This window comes from Diceros bicornis, chromosome 24 (genome assembly GCF_020826845.1).
Source record: "Diceros bicornis minor isolate mBicDic1 chromosome 24, mDicBic1.mat.cur, whole genome shotgun sequence".
Classification (NCBI taxonomy): domain Eukaryota; kingdom Metazoa; phylum Chordata; class Mammalia; order Perissodactyla; family Rhinocerotidae; genus Diceros; species Diceros bicornis.
The window spans coordinates 9,014,671-9,038,764 of NC_080763.1; the positions used below are offsets into that span (position 1 = coordinate 9,014,671).

Here is a 24,094-nt window from a genome sequence, read left to right on the forward strand (position 1 = left end):
TGATCTGCTTGTAGATAGTTGATGCCAAAGAATAATTTTCAGAGTTTAAAAAGAAGGTTCTCAAAATTATAAAATAAACATGTCAGCAATTTTATTTAACTCATTAATTAGTGAGGGAACCAGTAAGATGTTAAGACCAGTTCAAAGGAGAATTTGAAGAACATCCGTTTTGTACCATGTGACAGGATTTCCTATCTTTTTAAAGCTGTATAGTATTTGTTGTATGTGTACATCACATTTTGTTTATCTGTTCACCCATTGATGGACATTTGGGTGGCTTCCACCTCTTTGCTGTTGTGACTAATGCTGCTGTGAACATGGGTGTGCAAATATCTCTTCGAGACCATGCTTTCAATTTTTTTGGGTATATACCCAAAAGTAGGATATGCCCAGAGGCTGGATCATATGGTAGTTCTATTTTTAATATTTTGAAAAACTGAAGTACTGTTTTTCATAGCAGCTGTACCATTTTACATTCCCACCAATAAAAGTGCACATCTTTGCCAACGTTTATTTTGTTTTTTTGATAGTAGCCATCCCAATGGGAGGGAGGTTATTAAACATCGTAATAAACTTCTTAGATGGCTGCATTTATTTCCATTTTATGTGCAGTGTAGGGTGATCATTTTCCTAATGTTTTTCCATTAAAATTATGAACATCTTTTTCATGTTTCACGTTATTTTCTTAGGATACATTCTTAGAAATGAAATAAATGGGTCAAAATGTATATAATTTTAAAGTTTTTTGTAAGTACTGCCCAATTATCCTCAAGAAGGATTTTGCCAGAGGACAGTGTAACGAGGTCTTAAAGCATCTTTCATTTCACCTATGTCTGTGTTGAGTATTATTATCTAACAGTTATCTGTGATTTAACAACTGGCAAATGCTATCACATTGTATTTTAATGTGCATTTTAAAAATTTGTTAAATAGTACTTTTTTCTCCAGGCCATTTGTATTTTTCCTCTCTCAAATGGCCTGTTTGCCCATTGTCTGAGTCTCAATGTTTTGAACAGATCATAAGAGATTAATTAGCAATGCAAATATGCAGCTACCAGAACTTTTCATAAATATTGTAAACAATCATGAAACCCATTAGAAGGAAAGTTATGTGATCTCCAGGCATATTTAAAATGACCTAAAATATTTCTCTGTGATTAAGGATCTCTGGCTGCAGATTTGCATAATTATCATAATAAGCCCTTTTTTCATTATCAAACCTTAGGTCAGTTCCTGTCATTTTACGGCCAATTTGCATTTCCTGGAGTGCCTCAGTGGCTTCTGACTCAAATGTGGTTTTCTGCTGCTACTGAAACTGCTATAGAGAAGGTGTTTCTGAAGGCAGAGAGAACAGGGAGATGATATGTGGTTTTTCCATTGGACCGAACATGTTTGGAAGACTAGGAGGTAGAACAATGAAATAACCCAAATATTATGAGGAGGGAGGCAGAAGTTTATATGAGAATGGTTTATGTGATAAAAGAAATGTTATACCCAGTACTTTTTGTTTATAAATGGTGTCATAAAACAGATACTCACATGCTTAGCTAAAATATTTAAAGCATTGCCTACAAACACCTCCTATTACAAAAATGCTGTACTCATCACAGTCTGATTGTCTTCATGTCACTGTATCATTAAGTCAGTGTTGTGGGAGAAATGGGTTTTCTCCTACCTTGAGTGCTTTAGGTTTGTTCTAACTTAAAGAGAATAATCCTCTTCCAAGCATAGAGAGAGGGGTTCATGTTTTGAAACTAATTTTAGATGGTTATGGTAACCCAGTAATAGACTATGATGCAGTGTTTTCCACCATTTTAGAGAAGACCACTTATTCGGTATAATCATGGTTCTGTTCACTTTTGTTTTTTTCTGGAACTCTGTTTTGAGGTGCTGCAGCTATGTCTTTTCTTTTAAGAAGTAACAAACAGGGGCCGGTCCCGTAGCTTAGCCGTTAATTGCGCGCTCTCCGCTGCTGGCGGCCCGGGTTCGGATCCCAGGCGTGCACTGATGCACCGCTCCTCCGGCCTCCGCATCCCATATACAGCAACTAGAAGGATGTGCAACTATGACATACAACTATCTACTGGGGCTTTGGGGGAAAAAAGGAGGAGGATTGGCAATAGATGTTAGCTCAGAGCCGGTCTTCCTCAGCAAAAAGAGGAGGATTAGCATGGATGTTAGCTCAGGGCTGATCTTCCTCAAAAAAAAAAAAAAAAGAAGTAACAAACAAAACGCACAGCACATACTGGGGAGCTCTCTGGTAAGGCAGGTGTTGGCAGGTAGTCCCTGTGCCTTTGTTTGGGAGATGTGGTTTGACCTAGGGGTGCAGTGGTTGTTACGAGAAGAGTTCAGGGAGAACCGTGCAAAAGTGACCTCTTCTCCCTGTAACCTCAATTCCTGTCTTCCTAGCCTGGGAGAATGGATATTTCTCCTCAGCTGACTCGTTAGTTCCCAGGCACCATTCAAAGCACAGGTGGTTTGACTCATTATAAAATTGACCCATGTAGCAGGATTTCGAAGAGTGCCAAATGCCTTCCCAAGTTAAGACTTAGATACTTCACACATTCTGTGGACAGATGACACCTCCAATGTAAAACGGACCATGAGATGTTTTACCTTAATTTTCTATAATGTTTTCTTGACTTGCAATGGCAAAATCTTTTTAATGAAATATCTTTAATGTGAAACAGAATAGAGATTATAAAGTCTTTTATTCTGTGGCTGGTAAAGTTCTGGACTAAAAGTATTCAAACATACTTTTCTTGTTAGTGGTAAAGACTTCCATATTATTTTATGAATTTACCAAAAAAATTGATGTAAGAAATATAAAACACTGCTGTCACTTTCATAATTTTATTTATTTATTTATTTTCCCCCCAAAGCCCCAGTAGATAGTTGTATGTCATAGCTGCACATCCTTCTAGCTGCTGTATGTGGGACGCGGCCTCAGCATGGCCGGAGAAGCGGTGCGTCGGTGCGCGCCCGGGATCCGAACCTGGGCCGCCAGCAGCGGAGCGTGCACACTTAACTGCTAAGCCACGGGGTTGGCCCTTTTTTTTTATAATTTTATTTATTTATTTATTTGCTCTGTCACTTTCATATTCAGCCATTCCCTGTTAATTCTTATTATAAAAGAGTTAGGTGGAATATATGACTGATGGATTCACGTTTTGTAACTTTCTTTATGCAGGTTTCATTTTTTAAAGGTGCTAGTCCTAAGCACCTTTAAAAGGTCAAGCTTTGACTAACTGTAAGATATAACATGATTAATTTTCTACTGAGATTGGCAACAATTATTTGGTTTGTGTTTACTGAGATTCTCAAATGTATAATTTATCTTGTTTTGTTCTATTGAAAAAATACTTTCAATACCTAGGCTTGAAAATGACCAAGTATAGATCCATATTATAGCAATAACACTATAATTTACTTAGTACAATCATCCAGTTGAGAGGCATGAACTTTTTTGAAGTGGAATGTTTTTTTTTTATAGTGTCAGATGGAAAGGCTTTATATTATCAATTGTCCCAAGGAGAACTAATACCAGTAATTAAGTCAAAGTTTCAAACCACATATTATGGCTCATGTAGAAAAGTGTCTAGAGGGGGAATGCAAATTCTTTAGCCTGCTATCTGCTTGCGTGACTTTGGCCCACAATCTCTCGGGCTTCAATTTCCTCCCATGTAAAATGGAGAGCTTTGGATTAGCTCACCAGTCCTGACAGATTTGTTGTCTCCAGTGGCTTTTATTTTTATTTATTTATTTTTCCCCAAAGCCCCAGTAGATAGTTGTATGTCATAGATGCACATCCTTCTAGTTGCCGTACATGGGACGCAGTCTCAGCATGGCCGGAGAAGTGGTGCATTGGTGCGCGCCCGGGATCCGAACCCGTGTCGCCAGCAGCAGAGCGCACGCACTTAACCAGTAAGCCACGGGGCCGGCCCTCCAGTGGCTTTTAAAGGAGGGTAGCATTCACTGTCTGAGTGAACCCTGAAAGTTCTGCATCAGAAATTAGAATGACTCCTTTTTAGACCTGGCAAAACTGAAACCTGAAATGAGTGATTTGCCTAGTTGAGTGGAATGACAGAATCGGACTTAGAACTCAGGATTCACTAAGCATCACATCATAGGTGATGTCTGCCCTGGATGTCAAGTACACATGTCCCTCCCCCACTTCCTATTCCCTCACAACTGTGGCAGACAGTGTTTATTAATGCTTATCTAAGGTGGCATTTTTTTCCCTACCCAGCCTGGACACAGCCTCAGAATCCTTCTCAAAGCAACACTCTAATAGCCACAGCTAATAGACAAGGGAACCTAACTAGTTTGACATTGTAGGTAGTAGAATCTTTAAAATAAAAAAGGCCACTGTAAGTTTTTTTGAGGAGATTTACCTATATTGTTTAATTCAAGAGGAATGTTGTTGCTTTCTCTTTAGCAGTGGTTCCCAATGTGATGATTCTTTTTTAATTAAAAAAAAAATTAGAGATTCCCACATGACCATGAATTCAAGTAACGCTTTAAATGAATTTCAGTTTTATGAATCACAGCATATAAATTCATTTGGAAAAATGGGCAAACGTATCTATGTGAGACAGTTACATACTTATGGAAGACCCCTTATAATACCTTCCCCTCTCCCCACCCACCAAGAATCAGGCATTAGAAACCATTACTCTATATACCACTTTGACTTTTTTCTTGGTTTCACTTTGGATTTTTTAAGTAGGATTGAGTTTTAGTTTTAAGAGATCTCATCAGTGGTTTTCATAGTATGTGCTGCTGTGTCCCAGTTCCAGGAGCTACCTCAGGGGAAATCCTCCTCTTGTCCCACACCTCTTCCAGCTTTCACCAGCCTGTCTGCTTCAAACTCACCTATATATTGGGGTTCTCCATGAGAGAACCATCATTTGGATAAAGGGTTTCACAGTTAAAAAAAAAAAAAAAAATTGAAAACTACTGATAATCCCACTTTCCCATTTTATGCAGAGTGTTTCGGGGTTACCCTATTAGTTAACACTGGAGCCAGGGTGAGGCCCTTGATTGTCCGACTTGCAGGCCACTCTTCAGCCCCTACTCGAGCTGCTATTCATAGGGGCAGTGGAGGATGTCAGCTGACACCACCACAGCTGGGAGGCAGCTCATACTTACAAGGAAAGAAAAATTGTTTACGTTGTAATACCAGGGGACTCAAATCTATTTCCACCCTTGAATAAAAGGTTATGTGGTGGTCATGTTTATAAATGTTTCTCTTGTTTGGGTGTGGGCTTCTCTCACTATTTGGGGTAGGTGGAGGGAGGGTGAAGCTTTTTTTTTTTTTAAACTTAATTTATTTTAAAATTGTAAAGAGTGATGCTATGGGCAGAAGACAGTTTTCCTTTCCCTTTTCTCCCTGCGCTGTGCCCCTTCCTATTGTGTTTGTGGCATGCTCTGCCTTGTCCTGATTTTAAGCACTAGCAGAGTCTCCGGTCCCTTTCCTGGATTTTGCCGTCTGATAAGAACCTCAGCGCTCATTTCTCTGTGGTGGTCGCCTATTGTCAGTATTAAATCAACATGCCATCAAGATATCAGCCAAATAGGGTGCTTAATGTACCCCATCTGGGCTACCTTTTTTTTTTGCCTGGCGTCTCAGCACGAAGCCAGATGTCCCTTCAAAGCTCGCTGTGATTTCCAGGACTTGCTCACCTCGGCTTCCCTTGGACGTCTTGCCTGTAGGGGACCAGGATAACCGGAACGATGTCTGTGGCAGTTTGCAGAGGGTGTTGTGTAGATCTCAGCCCTGTACCTGGGTGTGGGGTGTTAAGTGTTGCCTGTTCCGACTCTGCCTGGTTGGCAGGGCCCAGGCAGTGCTGGCTGCTCCCACGACCCCTGACAGGCCACTTGCTTCCCTGCCTCCTCAGGAAGGTCATCTCATCAGGTGTGGAGATGCTTTTCTGTTAATGCAGCAATGCCACACACTTCACTTCAGTCAATAGTTTCAACCTTCTTCTTTCTCATGTGTTTTAACAGATCTGATGATGAGAAACGGAAATGACTTTCTCTGGCCCAGCTCACTTTTTGCTAATGCAGCAGAGCCAAAAGTTAGGAAAGAAAAGGAAGAAAGGAAAAAAGAACATAGGAGAGTCTTACTTCAGAAAACTGATTATTAGGCAATTGGGTAATAATTATCCCATATCCCAATAATTATGTCTTTAACAAGAGCTATTTCCCTTTCATCCACCAGCCCCCCAACAGTCCTTGTTTTCTTTCGAAATGAATTAGGAGGGCTAATGGCTAGTTCTTTGTCCGCCTGAGGAAAGACTGTACAGAAGCTTGGTTATCAGCACATCACCAGCACCACTCGAGAGCAGGACTCGCTGAGTTCCCTTCCAGCGGAAAAGCTCGGTGAGCAACATAATGAGTTTGATGGGCCCTTAAAGTATATACAAACTTAATGTACTTTAGTGGAACATTTTGCTAATGATAACTTAGTTTCCTTTCCATGGCAAACTAGGAACTGGGAGGTGTTAAAATGTCCACTTCTCGTATCTGTGTCACTGGAATTATTAACTTGCTATGATCACAACCATAGTAACTGCTTGGTTCAGATCAAGAGGAGGAGTGTAACCTCAAGGATTATTACCTAGAAGCTGGCTTAAAAAGTCACCCTTAGAAATCTGAGTATGATCTGTAGTCTAGTTAACTGTGTGTGTCAATGTCAATTTCCCAGTTTTGATAATGTGCCTTGTTATGTAAGATATTACCAATGGGGGAAGCAGGGGACTTTTCTGTATTTTTTTTGGCAATTTCTTATGAGTCTATGGTTATGGCAAGATAAATTAAAAAAAAAATACCCTGAGAAAAATAATTATCACTCACTGCAGGTGAGACATTTCAGGTCTGACTTTATTTGCTTCTTTCTTCCCTCCCTCCCTTCTTTCTTTAGCTTTGTTGAGATATGTTTCACATACATAAAAGTCACCTATTTTAGAGTACAGTTCATTGATTTTTTTCACAATTCATTGGCTTATTCACAGAGTTGTGCAACCATCACCACAATCTAATCCTAGAACATTTTTAGCTCTTTGAAAAGGAGCTCCATACCCATTAGCAGTCATCTGTGTATCCCCTCCCCTTCCAGCCCCCCGCCCCCCACCTTACCAATCCCTGGCAACCATGAATCTGCTTTCTGTCTGCATGGATTGGCCAATTCTGGACCTTTAATATAAATGGAATCATACCATACAGAAACAGTCTTTTGTGACTGGCTTCTTTCATTTAGTATACTATTTTTAAAGATTCATTCACGTCATAGCATGTATCAGTACTTAATTCTTTTTTATTGCCAAATAATATTCCATTTTATGGATAATACCACATTTTGTTTAGTCATGGATATTTAAGGTTGTTTCCACTTTTTGGTTATTATGAATAATGTTGCTGTCAACAGTCATGTACAAGTTTTCGTGTGAACATATGTTTTCAATTCTCTTGGGTAAATACCTAAGTATGGAATTGCTGGGTCATATGGAGACTCTATGTTGAACATTTTGAGGAACTGTCAAACTGTTTTTCAAAGTGGCTGCACCATTTCATGTTCCCACCAGCAATGAATGAGGGTTCTAGTTTCTCCACGTCTCAGGTGTTTCTTAAACACTGTGTTTTTGTTGTGTTTAAGAAATGTTTTCTCATGTCTTGGTGGGTGTGGGAGTAGGGAGCTGAATGATAATTTTGGAGGAAATGAAACAAATGAAAATCGAATAAATTGCTTTCAGTCTGGCTTAGTGTAGCTCTGGAAACCTTTCAGCCCTGATCCTACAAACTTTCCTGTTTGACTGGATATGACATTACCAGAATTTTACTTTTCTGGAGAAAAAGGAAGTATGTCTTTTCCTCAGCTCGACAAGGAGGGTTCCAACAAACATAAAGGACCCCTGAGTTACTAACAATTCCACGGGAACATGTAGTTGGTTTATGCCCAGAACAGTTTCTCTAAAATCATTCTCTTGGTGCTTTGTCTGCACTGTTCTCCACCAGAGCGTAACATAAGAGCTGAATCAAGGTTTGTTTAGTCGATGTGTGGAAAAGAAATGGTGACTGGATGCTGGCCAGCTGGCTGGGGGCTACTGGCAGGCCTGCCACAGACCATGCTCTCTTGCAGGCCACAGCCTCTCAGGCTTGTTAAAGGCCTGCACCAGGCAGTGATGTTTGCATGTGCCCTGAGTGCAGGATAACAAGGCCTTTCATAATCCCCCGCGGCAGTGAACAGGCAAGTCGGGAGATCCTGGAAGTGGCCCAGGACACCAGCCAAAGGCAAGATCCCGGCTCCTTTGCCAGTGTTGCCACCTTGGGGAATAGACTAGGGTGAGGGTTGGTGATAGGTAGGGAAGGGAACACCAAGAAATGCTATTTCTTAGTTCCGTTGCATAGATATGCTAACTCCCACTGCCTTCTGGCCACTGCTGGTTACTTTTGGTCATATATTGGCAGTCAGATTATTTTGTAAGCAATCAGTATTTTGCCTGCAGAAACCACACTAACAGAGAAGGCCTGCCTCTTATGACAACTTTGTGAATGATGTTTGCAGGGGTAGATTCTTGCCAGATTTTCATTCACACACTCTCACACACCCAGTGTGAGCCTCTGTCACTCTCCTTGTGTGGGGGGCTCTCTACACACAGGTGGAGTTAGAAGGTAAGTGTTGGTCCCTACGGCCTCTCCAGCCCTGTTTTAGCTAACTTCTCCTTCTTGAGTACTGTCTAGTCGTACCTCCTCGGACTTCTCAGAGTCCTTCTCTGAAATGACTTACTTTAATGGGGAGAGGACCCCATATTTCTGCCTCTTCTCCATTAAGAACTCCCCAACTCAGGCACATTCTTTCAAAGTCTGTGTTATCTCTGTGAAATCAATATCTTCTATTAAAATGAGGTTGGGGGTGTATATGGACAGCTGCCTATTTGTTATACCCATGCAAATTGTCTACCCATTTTATTAAGCCTATATTTCATAGATTAGGCAAAAAAAAAAAAGAAGATTTTTAAGTACATCCATTTCAAGGGTCAATTTCATATCACCATGAAGTGCTGGAATACTTTAAGACTAGAGTAACCCATTGTGTCATTTCTGTAGTAAGTAGTGTATTTGGCTCAATGACTTCATTTGGAACTATAAAGAATTGAATTCTGAATATATATAATGCATACATATTTCTTTTGACTTGTTTGAGGCCTAGCCATGCTTTGACCAGATTGAGAGTTCATAATTCCTTCCCAAACTCCCTAAAATAGGAGTTTCCACAGTTTTTAATTTTTTTTAAATGGAATTTGGTACACATTTGTTCATCTGGCATTGTGTTTGATCTGGTCTTAGGAGAAAGAGAACTGTCTGAAAAAGCCAGGTCTTGTGTGGGTAGGGGATGGACAGCTGGCTCTTCCTAGCCTGTGTATGTACCTTTTGACTGACCTCAGTGGACTCAGAGAGGCAGCCTGTCCGACCTGCCAGGCCTCAGGACCAGCTCCCTGTGGTGTCTGTGACTGGTTTCCAAGGCGGTAAGGATTTATCAAGCCTCAGTCACCGTAACACCTCATATAGCTGCCTTCAACCCGAGTACTATGAGTGGATTTATCTGCATTACAACTTATCCACAGAAAATCGTCCTTTCATCTCTTTGTGACATTTTCATCTTTGATGGGCTTCTGATTATATCAGTGGTGTGTAACCGGAGTTATGAGTAAAAGTCTGAGATTTGATTCTTCTAAATAAAACATGGACTATGCTGTCCGGTATGGTGGCAACTAGCCATATGTGGCTATTTAGATTATAATTAATTAAAATTAAATAAACACTTCATTTCCTCAGTCACACTCGCCACATTTCAGACCCTCATTAGCCACATGAGACTGGTGGCTGCTGTATTGGACAGCGCAGAGATAGAACGTGTCCGTCGTCACAGAAAGTGGGCTGACTGTAGACTTCCCTCTCCCCCAGAAGGTTTGAAGCAAGACATCAGTTGTAGCAAAGCAAAAGCTTTGCTTAAGTGAGTTCAGGTGCTGGAAAGTGGCTGCTGCCTGTCCCTAGTCTAAAACGAGAAAAGTGAGTGGACCTGCCATTAGTGCTCTGGTTTTTTCTGGCCACTGTCTCCTTGCTTCCTTGCTATGGTTTTGTTTCCAAAGGGCTATGAGTGTCCAGTAATCAGACTTGCTCATATTCAAATGCAAGTTAAATATTCTGAAACAGTATATAAATAAGTTATTATCTACCATCCCCTTCCATGAGAACCTATACTTTTAGTTCTATGTCCGGAAGTGAGAGGAGGGTAAATTAAAATTTTACCAAGATCTGATTCTCACCATTGGCCTGTTTTCTAATGGTGCACATATGTTTGAGTTTCATCTTATTCTGGCTTTGTCTTTTTAGGGGTTAGATTTCATTTTGGTTTAAATGTATGTCTATTGGCTTCTAGTTCTTTGGAGATGTTTTTAAGACTGGATATTTGTTAACTATCTATCCACCTTGAGATTTGAATTCACAAGTTATAAATTTATAAACAGAAGAATTGGGCACACATCTCCCCTCCCTGAGGCCTCTGCATATGAATGTTAAGTTGTTAATGCTTTTGTGTGACTGATATCCAAGGGTTGAGACTGTATACAAGCCATATAACATGGACACACAATGTGTTAGTGCTCGAGGAAGGTTCTAGTAAATGGACAGAGGAGTGACAATTAACTGAAAGACCTTTCCTAGTCAATGTGAGCATTCTTTCTTTAATTTCCATTAACTTGAATAATTCTCAATGGCTTGAGAATATATAACTGTGTTCCTTCTAATGTTGGCATTTGGTGGTGATGGTGTCTAATCAAAATTATATCTAAATTCCTCTCCAAAGTTAGGCCAAGTGTGTGATGCTGAAAAGGAATTGAACACCCCCCGCCCCACCCCATCACCAACCTATCTTCAGAAACTTTGTAGGTGAGGTTATGTGTGTGTTTAATAATCTTTTCCTGAGGGCTGGAGAAACTTACCCCACTGCAATTAGCCCATTCTTGGCTTAGCCTCCTGGGAGACCGCTGGCCATGGCGAGCACCCTGCTTCTTGCTCTCTGCTGTCTTCTGGGACAAGCAAGAGCACTTCTTATTCTGGTTACAGCACTTCAAGAAGTGGCTTTCACATTCTCTCTTCCATGAAGGATCACTCATGTTTTTTATTCTTTTGTTATGTTTCACACCTGCTTATAATTGGTGGCACTTTTTGTGTTTAGTCCATGGTAAATTTTTATGTAGACTATTATATAGTACTCTTTCCTCCAGGAGTAAAACCCGGGCTAAAGTCTGGAAAATTGGAATTTCTGCTCTGTAGAACTGGATCTTAGATCTAGTCAAGACTTAGTGCCAATGTCTTTTATATCTTCATGAACATACAAACGTATAATGATTTGAACATGAACTTGGCTGTCATGTGTTCTGATTCATGCGGCCCTTACTTACTCTGGCTTCTTGCTCTCAGGTTCCTGCTTTTTTAGTATTCCTTTGGTGCCCACTGCTTTGCCTCAGGAACTGTGGTACTGCACCTAGCCATGCCTGTATTCATTCTTAACTGTAGTCCAACATCTTGCTCCAAAAGCATACGTTTACCTTGTCTGAGTGCTAACCATAGATTGTGTTTGGACCCTGCTATAGATGTAGCTATTTGTTTTGAAAACACAGATTTTCCAGAATGGCATTCACTGATACCATTGACAAGACAAAAGTATTGTCTTGGCTTCAGTTCTTGATTTTAAGCACTTGACTCAAGTTTCAAGACCTCACCTCCTGGGATTTTGTTTTACCAGAAACTTCTGGCAGGAGATAGAATGATCTGAGGAAGAGGTCTGTGAAAGTCAGAGAATGATGGCTCTATTCTCTAAATGTCATGGAACTTAACTGAATTTTAAGATCCTGAAAGTCAAGGGCAATATATTTTACTTTATTACCTATACTTAACCTGTAAGTACGTAACCTGTAGTACTCAGCCTAGAGCTGTTCCTGATGGTCTAGTGGTTAAGATTCAGCATTTTCACAGCTATAGCCCAGGTTTGTCTCCTAGTCAGGGAGCCACACCACCCGTCTGTTGGTTGTCATACTGTGGTAGTTGTGTTGCTGTGATGCTGAAAGCTATGCCATCAGACAGCAGGCAGAAGAATCAACTCCACGGTACAACAAAAACTTAATCTAGTGTGGTGTTTTAATTTTTATTAACAGTTAAAGGTGCTAAAATGGAATATTCTATATTAAAAATGTTTGCCTACTTTTGAACAATGAACTGGCTTATTACATGGTTTCCTCATTAACCACACTCATTATTGCTTCCAACAATACTTACTGTGAATCTATTAATGATAATTAATAGGTCTCATGATGAAGCCAAAAAATCAATGTGGTTAGTGAAGCAACACGGATGGAAGTGTTTTCCCCCTAACACAAGGTAGGGCTGAGCCTCCTCTTTTTCGGCCTGTGCTTTCTCCTCCTCCACCTTACTCCACAAGATTCGTTTCGCTCCACTTCTTCCATTAGGTAGAGAGGACTCCTGGGACTAGATACATGTGGCTCTAGGATTCTGGATTTGTCAGGGTGGTGCAGTAGAGTGCTGGGTTTTGCAGGCAAAGACCTTGATTTGAGCCTATCCTGGGGCCAGCTTGCCACTACTAGTTCTGTGATGCTGGGCAAGGTTTGATCCAATTCTGTGAAATGAGTATTATGATGCCTGGCTTCCCTGCCTGCTTAGAGGGGGCTTGTGAAGATCGAAGAAGGAATAGTATGTGGAATCATTTTGCATAGTACTAGAAAATGTAAGATCATGCTATTAAAAAGAGTAATAAATTGCCCGTGCATATCTATGGATTGATATTTACATTCTTTGAACCCTCTTATTCATGTGTCAAGAAACGCAAGCCTTATGGCACTGGGGCCACTAAGAACAACTGCGAGGAATCTAATGGAACATGTGCTTGAATTGTATTTTAGTTGCCTGATGATTTTTTTGCATTTGAATGATCATCTTGGTGCCTCCTATTATTTTCAAGTAGTTTGAGAGTGGAGCTTGGGACATTTTTTGCTGGAGTCCATTTGGTAGAATGTGCCTTGGGACCTTTACCTTGATGGAGGGGTATTCAACTGATACCTGCTTCCTTGGTGTGCTGTTCTCTGGGCTGGCTTTGTTTGTACTTAAGTAAGAGCAAAGAGAAGGTGCCAAATAGCACCAAAGGGGCTGTTTCTTTGTTCTTTTCCTTTTAACTGATGCATCAGGATTATTTTGATTGCAAGCAAGAGAAACCAAGCTTAAGCAAAATAATAATAATTTACAGAAGAATATGGGGTAGGCCTTGTACCTGTAAGGAAAGCTGGAAAGCACAGGTGGCTCTGGGGATTTAGGATTCCAGGGAGAGTCTGCTTGGCCTATCTTAGGTCTTTACTCAACAGTTACACATTTTTGGCAGAGTTGGAGAGATGGGGGGTGTGACACTAAGAGTGCAAGGAATGGGGGTGTGTCATTCCCTGTAAAATCAGTATGCTAGTCAGGCAAAAACAACAAGAGATTTCAGCTGGATTCTCAGTTCTCTGAAACTAGAGAGGCAATTTAACATGCTTCAGTCCATGTATCTGCCAGCATGGGTTAAACCCCCTTTCTCTTTTACTAACGAGAAATAGAAGTTGAGAAAGATCAAAGGGGGAAGGATCGTTATTGGATTGGGGGGTATCTGTCCTGAAAATACAATACGAGGGCCCTTTCCTTGGAATCTGGGAGTGGGCCGTGGTACTCGATAGCATCCCTGTATCATTTTAAAGGGTACTACGTGGCTACGTAGGTGGACACTGCCCAACTCCAATCACAGAAAGTACAGTGTGAATGGTGCCCCCGGAGTTGTGCAAAGTCATGGTTTCTACCTTTCCGTATCTCTGGCTGTGTTTCTGTCAGATCCGCTTCCCACTTGTGTACTTTAGTTAAAGTGTCCAGCATAGGTCTGTAGAATTTCCAGTAAAACAACTAACCACTGTTTTGAGCCAAAATATTCATTTCTCCATAGTCAAACTAATTAATATTTGGTATACCTTTATTCTTATGTTTTAATTTTAGCTTCTGATTCTTTATACAGACTCCCTTGCGAATATTGTTGCAGGTATTTCAGAAAGTGGACCACTGTACAGAAATGGGTTTACACGTGGGCAGGAAAGGTGTGGTGTAGCTTTCATTTCCGTCCTTCTGTGGGAACAGTCTCTGGCACTCCATTACAGACCACCTATGTAGGTCACCTTCTTGTCCTCTTGCACCGTTTAACCCAGATGGCTGGCCGTGAGATCGTGAGACCTGTGTTTGTGTGAAGGTTCTGACGGCCTCATTCGGGGTGGCCAGGTATCAGAAGTGTGATTTGTAAGTTTAATTTGTTCCAACACCGAACATTCCTGTAGTGTTCATCCTGTGCTGCATAAAGTATGCAGAAAAACTGGAGGGTTCACATGTGGGCCTGGATTTTCTCCATAGGTTATCCTCCTTCTTGTGCCAATTTTTCCAGCGACCCAGACTGGACCTTGTGTTCCTGAGCATGATTAGGAGAAGTTATTCACACTGTAAGTTCTTCCGCTGAACCTGACTCCTCTTGAGGGCAAGAATGGGATCTTGTTTACTATCATAGCATCACTGCTAGGCACCCACATGCCCACCGAGGACTAACGAACGGGTGGTACTCACTGCTCCAAAGGCAGGCTGTCACAGTGGGACTCAGTGCCTCTTGTGCCCACTCATTGCCACCAAGCTAAATCTTTGCCTTGCACTGAGATAGTTGAGGCAGGACTGTTGTTCCTGCGGGACCAAGAGGACATGCCCATATGCCTCCTCTCTGCTCTTGTATAGTGAAGTGTGATCATTTGGTACTCCGTTTTTTCTTTTTGCACGACCATTGTAGTTATATAAGTTTAAATAGCGTATGTAAAAGAAGTAAGTCTGTCTTTTTCTGCCTGCCGCTGGGGCGAAGGTTTACTTCAGCTGGGGGCAGCATGGAGCATAGAACCTGGTAGATTGCCTAGTCGATACCCCTTAGGTACTTTTTGAACAAGTGCTGGAATTACCACATATTTCAACCCACAAGTTGATTTTCTTACCACTGTTTTTTTCAATCTTAATGGGAAGAAAAAAAAACTTTAGGTGGTGATAATGAATCTTTTAAATTTGTGGCATGATAGGAAAATGTAATCACAATGTCAACATTCTCTCATCTTCTGTTCATCTTTCTTTATGAAAAAAAATAATTACAGTGGTTGTCACTGACACAATTCCCAGGATCTAGTGGTTTCCCATGACATAAGTTACATATTAAGATGTTTTACCTAGAGATAATATCAGCTTCTCATAGAATTTAAAAATGACATTCTTGCTCAGTATTGTGTCGTCCTCCCCCCGCCCCCATGCACTTACAAGAGAAAACTAAAGGAAGGGGAAATTGAATTTTTACTCTTGGTTGAAAATGGTTCAGAGCATTACTTGACTTTTGATGATATCTGGAAATTCACTTAACTCAAACTGTTTCGTCTTCCCACACATTTTGAAGGAAGGCTAAAAGGAAAATACCTCTGTAGAAGCAGGAGGGTTATTTTTAGATTGCAGTCCTATATTTGGGCTTCATTACTCAGATTTTTCCCCCAGGGCCAGGGTCATATTTATGTGTGCTGTGCTTGATGGCTTTTCCTTGTTCTTCCCTTTACCCAGAACCACCTGGGGGCTAGCACACTCAGTACACATGTCAGTTTGTAATCTGAATAAATTATGTGTCTTCCTTGCCTACCTTTTCCCTCTGCCCTTCCCCCAAATGTTGTAGATCAAAAGATCACTTTGTTTTAGATTTACCTCTGGTTTCAAGTAATTTATTTCTCCTGGTTACCAGTGGCAGTCCATTGATAGAATGAATACTCTATTTCCTTTTTTTCCCCTGAATTCTAAAACACTTTCATTTTCCATAGATTTTTTTTCAAGTTATATTACATTTAGAAAATGTTAGAGAAGTAGTCTAATAAGTTTTTTAAATGAAGATTTGATTATGAATATTTGTAGCTCTGATTAGCCGGCAAATATTGAAACTAAGAAGGATTTAGTGGCCTTATCTGGAAGATTCCTCCCAGGGTGTTTCCTCAGTGTATGCCATTTCACCCAACCTGACACGTCAGCAGTGGATGTTATTGATTTAGCATGTTTACCGGAGACACTCCTGGTTTTCATTGAGCGGATGATGTTTTCTGTAGTTTTTTCCCGTTATGTTTGGAGGAGATCTTTCTAATGCCAGTGTATCCTTTAGCTTTTGATTTTTGTGAGTTTGATTTAGAAACTTCACATGGCTCTTTTTTTTTCCTTTCTTTCTTTTTTTTTTTTTTTTTGTGAGGAAGATCAGCCCTGAGCTAACATCCATGCTAATCCTCCTCTTTTTGCTGAGGAAGACCGGCTCTGAGCTAACATCTATTGCCAATCCTCCTCCTTTTTTTTTTTTCCCCAAAGCCCCAGTAGATAGTTGTATGTCATAGTTGCACATCCTTCTAATTGCTGTATGTGGGACACGGCCTCAGCATGGCCGGAAAAGCGGTGCGTCGGTGCGCACATGGGATCCGAACCCCAGGCCGCCAGGAGCAGAGTGCGTGCACTTAACCGCTAAGCCACAGGGCCAGCCCCACATGGCTCTTAAAGGGAGGTAAAACCAAGAGGTAAGAAAATCATGTAAATAAGATTAAAATGAAGACCCACATTTATTTGTAATCTGTCCTCGCCCTTTGTGTATTCATTCTGCTCTCAATTTTGATGTAAATACAGTAGAAAGATTTCTCCATTCATTTACTTTCTAACATATGGTCACTTAGTGTAGTCCTAAGTTCTGAAAACTTGGTAAGAGGAAATAAGGTTGTGTAAAACCTGCTTGATAAACTTCTTGGTGAAAATTCAAAGGAAGGAGGCTTAACCACCACCATGTGGGTCAGCTTCTGTTCTTAACAAGCCCTCAGAGACAGTGAAGCCAAGGCTCTGGATGGTGGTTTCCATCCTGATGGGTGGCCATGGCTATTTTCCTGCCTATCAATAGTTCACTGGGTTGAAATGAATGTCAAATAAGTCCTGCCATCCATTTAATATTTTAATAGTAGAATGTTTGAGATAATGGAACTTGTGATGAGATACATTTAGCACTGTCAACTTACCGGTGTAAACCTTAGTTAATTTTAAATTTAAGGCCCATTATTAACTCTCTTCTCCTTGCAAATGGAATTTCAGCTGTGATGTAGATTAGGCAAACCATACGACAAATCCGTTATTTCTCTGTGAGACAGTAGGTATCTGGGTGCTCGTCTTACCACTTCCTTACAAATGGGTCCCCAGAGTGGAACACGTAGCCTTTGTCAGCTGGAAGTCTGACGCGTAGCACAGAGACTAGTGTAACTGAAAGCAAACATTGCAGTTGAGTAGGGTGGTGGTAGTGGTGGGGGTGGGGTGGATATGGGGGCTTAGAGGTCTTTTTCACAAGTTGGGGTCCCCTTACTCAGGAAGGCAGTGGAGTTCCACAGGGTAACATGGAGCCTCTTCCTGGGCTTGGGTTTCTTTCTATCCAAGCAAATGAAACACTTAAAAAATAAAACAGATATTAATTAAATTGACCAGAGACTTTTAAGTCATATGAGTTTAAGAAGCATTATTCTATGGCATGTGGGACTCCTTCCATCATGCTATTGTCAGAATTAAAAGTTTTCTCTTTTGAATGACTGTATATTTGCTGTCAACATGTCTTTTGCTGCTTACAGTGATGTAGAGGTTAAGACAGATCAAATTCAAATGTTTCTAGCAGGTGGGTAATGTAACTGAGCGCAGGAAGGAAAGCAGTCATTCATTTTCCATATTAAACACACAAGAATATTCGTTTCCACTTGTCTCACATTTTTTTCTGAACATGTGGCATATGCCATCTTGTATTTTCCCACTTTTGATAAAAACACAAGCCCAAGAATTAGTTTACCTTCTTCCTAATACTTCTCTAAGGGAAAAAAAAAAAAAAGTGCAAGCAATAATGATGAAAAATGGCAACTGACTTCTAGCCTTGGTGTTGGAGAAAGAGTAGGGAGTGGTGGGACCATGGCAAACTATGCATCAAATTGTTCCTGCCCGGGAATGAAAGTCCTGTTAATAGAATGTCCAACTATTTGGCAATTAATACAACTACATTTTAAAACACATTATTTCTTGAGACTGTTTGGTCTAGGGGTTAAAAGTTTGGCTCTGGAGTCGGAGAGCCAGGGTTCAAATCTCAGTTGCACCATTTAGTAGCTGTGTGACCTTGGGCAGTATGCTTAATCTTTGAGCCTCCGATTTTCACTGCAAAACAATGCCAGTAATAAAAACCACGTCATAGGCTTGTAGTTAGAACTTAATGAGATAATCCCTTAGAAGAATTCAGTGCCTGCCATATATTAAGTGCTTACCAAACATTAGCTGCTACTATATTATCAGTCAACACTGAGTAGGTCTAAGGAAGCATATTGGTGGACCACCAATATGCCACATCCAATTTGCTACTTCTGTTTAAGAGAGTAGACTTTGGGCTAGCCAGCTTTGAATCTGAGTGCTGCCATTTACTAGCAGAGTATCTTTGGGCAAGCTATTGAACGCTTCTGAGCCTTTATTTCTAATTAGTTGTAAATGTGGCAAAATAGTACCTACTTCCAGGTTTAATGACGATTCAGTGAGGTAAGGCATGTGAAGTGATTGGCACATTTGATAAATATACTATTTACTGAGGACTTAGTAAAGCGTCCACCAGCCTGAGGGTCAGTACTATTTTATCCCCGCTTTACAGGAGATGAAGCTGATTGCAAGTTAATTCTCTTACGAAGTTGTGTGCTGGCTCTTCTCCACCAGTGTGGCTGCTTGAAGGTTGGCACTTCAGCATATTTCTCAACATTGTTCTTCCATAGCCTGTTCAAGTCTGGTCATAAACACCCATACCTGTCACCGCACAGTGTGCACCATGAGGGAGCTTGTTCTGCAGATCCATGCATTGTCCAGTCTTAGTGAAGGCCAGTTGGATGTCATACTGCCAGAAGAATCTAGTACTGATTCTTCCTCAATTTAGATTGTTCACTGCGAGTCATGGTTTTATCAGAGCACCTGTCTTGGTCTTTCTTCTAAATGTCCTTGATTTCTTATATTCCTGGATCTAGAAATGGAAAAGTTGTCTTTTCAGATTTATAAATCCCCTAAAAAATTGGAGGGGAAAGGGCATTAACAAAGGAGATTGATTTGATGGCTATTCATCAACATATTGAAATTCTCTCCCCTGAAACAGTCTTCCATTTACTTTGGAGATGGTAAACTAGGCCATACCGTACATCTCAACAAGCTTTCAAGGAATATTGCGTTTCGTCCAAACCAGCCAACTACTTTGAAAGGTTTCTGGAGAGACCTGCACACAACTGGTACACAGAGGTGCCCGGGAGACAGACCTCACTTCATCAAATGAACAGCCTGGTAGCCTTAGGAAAATAGGCTTAATTATGCTTAATAACGGGGAATTCCCTTTCTCAAAAAAAAAAAAAGAAAAAAATCCCATTCAAGATAGTCACTTTGTCTTTACAATGAGAAGGGTCCTTAGTCTTTCTTTTGGGAGGCCGGTAATTACTTCCTTAGCAGAAACTGTTTCTAACAAAGTGTTCTTTCTTGAGCTGCTAAGCATTTGAAGCTTCAGGTAATTTTCAGCAGATCAAAAGGAAGAAGTTAGTATTCTATGTAGTAGCGTTTTTTAATAGCTAAGGATCCGAAGGTGGAAAATTAGTAGAATCATGATTCTGCTCACTACTCATCACACATGGTTGGGCCCTTGCTGACCCCTTTGACCTTGCCTTGTGTCTCTTCCTCTTGTCCACTCTCCTTCAGGTACATTAGTTGCCTTTTTGTTTCTTTAGTGGGTCTAGCATTCTTCCACTCAAGCCTTTGCTGTTCTCTCTGTCTGGAACAATCTTTCTGTAGATTTTTACATGGCCAGCTTTTTCTCATCATTCAAATATCAGTTCCAATGATATCTTCTCAGATGTCATCTTCATGACTTTGCATCTTCTAAAAAATCACTAACCTCATTCAGCATCTTTGGCCACTCTCTCTAAAATGTCCTGTTTTTTCTGTCTGAAATTAGAGCAGTTATGTTTGTCTGTCTCCTCCCACTAGAGTATGACCTCTGTGAAGACAGGGGCCTTGTCTTTCTGGTTCACTAATGGAGCTCCAGCAGCTAGAACAGTCCCCAGAGGTGGTCAATATATGCTTGTTAAATGAATGAATTTATTTTTAATATAAATATTTTTGAAAACATCCCCAAACATCTGTTTCATGTACTTAATGTAGAGCAGGGGTCAGCAAATGTCTTCTATAGGGTGCTAGATAGTAAATGTTTTAGGTTTTGGGGACCCAAACATCTCTGTGGCAACTACTCAGAAAGCAGCCATAGACGATATGTAAACATGGGCATGGCTGTGATCCAGTGAAACTGTATTTACAGAAACTTGGTGAGAGGAGAGGTGCTGCATTTGGCCTATGGGCTATAGTTTGCTCATCGCTAGTGTAGAGTCCATCAGTTTTAACCTGTACCTTCTGGAGTATATGTGAAAAGGGTAGGATTTGAAGAGTAGCTGTCTTAATTGGAAGCTCAGTTCGCTTGGTTTGCACCTAGGAGGATGTGAACATCTATTCCTGTTTGGGTAGAAGAGAATGTGTAGTGAAAACTATTTATAGCTTGATAGAAACATTCCAAAAGAGAGACATCCCACTGGTGGTGGAATACATATTAGAGACTGTGGTAACAGAAAAATTAAGTACTGATCTAGCATTGCAGTGGAAATACCAAGGAGAAATACTTATAAGAATTGAAAGTTGCAAAAGTTTATTTTGACCACTCCTGGCCAAGCTAAGCCAATATAGGATTTAGTTTAGGCTAATGCAGCAATTTTAGGAAATGGAATGATCTGAAATTATGGAGCACTTTATGTACTTTTCTTCTGAAGGAAGAATAAATTCAAGGGTACCTATATGCTATTCGGCATACTGTTTTGTGTGTGTGTGTGTGTGTGTGTGTGTGTGTAAGATTGGCCCCTGAGCTAACATCTGTTGCCAATCTTCCTCATTTTTGGCTTGAGGAAGCTTAGCCCTGAGCTAATATCTATGCCAGTCTTCCTCTATGTTGCATGTGGGACACCACAAAAGCATGGCTTGATGAGTGGTATAGGTCTGCACGTGGGATCCGAACCCAAGAACCCTGAGCCACCGAAGCGGAGCGTGTGCGCTTAACCACTATGCCACTGGGCCAGCCCCACCATTGGGCATACTTTTGAAAACTTGAATTTATAAAACTTTTTGTACCAGGCTTGACATAGGCCTCTAGTAAGACACTGCCATATGTCTGAGCTTTCCTAGTAGCCAAGGAAACTGTTAGTCCCTGGATCTTTTCCCGTCTTCCCACGCTGCTCCTGAAAGCGGGACCAGCTGGTTAGCGGGAAGAGTCTTTGGGCTGGTGCTCTCAGTTATTTGAAGGATCACAGATTCGCAGATGATATGCCACAGAGTTTGCCTCTGGAGTTAGGTTTCTACTTTTCTTCTTTGACTGAAAGAGTTAAAGAAAATACAATCAAAGTTGACTCATTCTACTAAGCAATTACAATTAGATTGTACAAATCTTGATAAAATTCCAAATAATGTTCAAAACAGCATCATTATAAACCAAAAACATTCATGTGGGTGTTTTGTTTGTTTTACCTACAAATCAATTTTTTTTAATTGTAGGAAATACATTAATATAGGATTTCTGAGATTCATTTGCTAGGTCAGGCTTCCCAATTGTCAAGAATGTATTTAGAATCACTGCTTGAGTCTTATTTAATTGCTGTGTCTTCAGATTAGTATGTGACCTTGAGGAAGTAATTTAATCTCTCATAGCCTCAGTATCTATAAAAACGAAGATGGTCTCTCAAGTCTCCTTTATAATTTGTGATGATTTTTAGTTGAGCACATATGCTAGCTCCACTTTTGCTGGTAATGGGAAAATTAGTGAAGCTCATATACCCCTTTGAAGCTATTTGCATGCTTTTAGATGATGTATTCATAACTTGCTTCTCCTTCAAAACTAATAAATGGTCTGTTTAGAATGACTTGGCGGGCCGGCCCCGTGGCTTAGTGGTTAAGTGCTCGTGCTCCGTTGCTGGTGGCCCAGGTTTGGATCCCGGGTGCGCACCGACGCACCGCTTCTCCGGCCATGCTGAGGCCGCGTCCCACGTACAGCAACTAGAAGGATGTGCAGCTATGACACAGAACTAACTACTGGGGCTTTGGGGGAAAAAAATAAATAAAAAAAAAAATTAAAAAAAAAAAAGAATGACTTGGAGAATATAATTGACAATTTTGAAGAGTAGGATATTTGTTCTTATGTTGCAATCTTTTCATCAGTGAATACGAAGGCTATTTCTAGAGAAATATCAGAGGCACAAATGATTCACGTTCTTAACGTATTGGCTCAGGTCCTAGTAAGATGAGTGTCTTAGATGCCTTTCATCAGTTTTGTTTGTTTGTTTGTTTGTTTTATGAGATATCTTTACGACCTTGTGAATGAAAGTTTAAGAGAATCCAGCAGCACCCCTGTCCTCAGCTAGATGGCTGTCACGGACCCAAATGGAACCCAGACTTTCTCAGGATGTGTCTCTCCAGGGAGCAGGGCAGCTGGCTTTTGTAGTCCTTTCCTTCGCTCCACTAAGATGTAATAGTTCTCTAAAGCCCCATTCATGTTTCGTCTTTTTCAGAATATTTCTGAGGTCATCCTAATTGGAAGTGCCCTCTGAAGCCGTATAGTACTTAATACCTCTTTTGTGGCATTTGTGTCTGTGGCTCTGTACTTTGCTGTGTTCTTGAGTCTCTCCTCTGTTAGACTATAACCTCCTTAATGACTGGGCCCAAGCTGATTTGTCTTATTGTTTCCCACCCTATTGGCGACAGGCTTGGATGTGGTTAGTTGCTTGTTCCTCTGTGTTCTCATAGCATGTCTGCAGGTCAGCCTCTCCCTCTTATCAACTTGATTTCTGAAAGGCACAGAGTATAGCTTGTTCAGTTTTGTATTCCTAATCCTTCACATATAGCCCCTGACAAATACCTGCTTAATTTATGTTTAGATGAATGGAAGAGTGAGTAAAGGTGTAGTTGACCTAATAAAACACTGGAATATCTACATTTATATGATTTTTGCTGCTGTAGACACCTTCTGGAAGTATGTATTGCCCCCTAAAACATCAAATTCGTTGATGACACATAGTAATCATTTACTTCAAACATTATTTAAATGATGTTTCTTCCATCAGAGCCTTTCAGTGAAAGAGCATCAGGCTACCCTTTGTTAGATGATTCTAGGATGGGCAGGCTGGCAATGCAGAATATTGTAAAAAGGATGTCCTGAATGCAAGTCTCTCCTCTGCTGCTTAGGAGTGGTTTGACCCTGTGGAGGTCACTTTGTGCTCAGAAATAGCTTCCCATCTGTAAAGTAGAAATATAAACAATATCTAATTGCCTGTGCCTCTCTCTTCCTCTCACAGGCTTGTTGGGAAAATCAAGTGATATGGTGCATACACAAGTACTTGAAAAACCATAAATCACCTTACGAAGGAAATATACTATTACATGTTATGAAATAGGGTGACACCCTCTGGTTTTAACACTTACATTTTTTGTGGTTATATAAGTTAAGTAATCCAACCTATAGTTAGGACAGTTGGCTATTACCCAAATAGGAGCCTCATGTTCCACCTGGTACATCCACATCCTGCAAAAAGGAAAGTAATGCCCAGTTAAACACAGTTTCCTTATTGCTATGCTAGTTCTTTTTCTAGATGGAAAATGAATTTTATGCCCAGAGCACACACTACATTTTATTCACCATACTCTTGCCTTTTCCAGCTTCTCTGTCCTCTTCTTTCTCACCACCCGCCACCACCCCCGAGAGTTGGTACCTTTACCTTTGACACTTTCTTTTGCAGGCTTGATGATAGAATTTTCAGATTCTTGATACTTTTCTTAAATTTTGCCTTGTTCTATG

At 40.7% G+C, this 24,094-nt stretch overlaps 1 protein-coding gene across 2 annotated transcripts in view; it reads left to right on the forward strand.

The window, feature by feature from the left end:
• The window catches only part of DAAM1 (dishevelled associated activator of morphogenesis 1), a 159,775-nt gene that overhangs the window by 17,375 nt on the left and 118,306 nt on the right, over nt 1-24,094 (forward strand). The window lies entirely within an intron of this gene.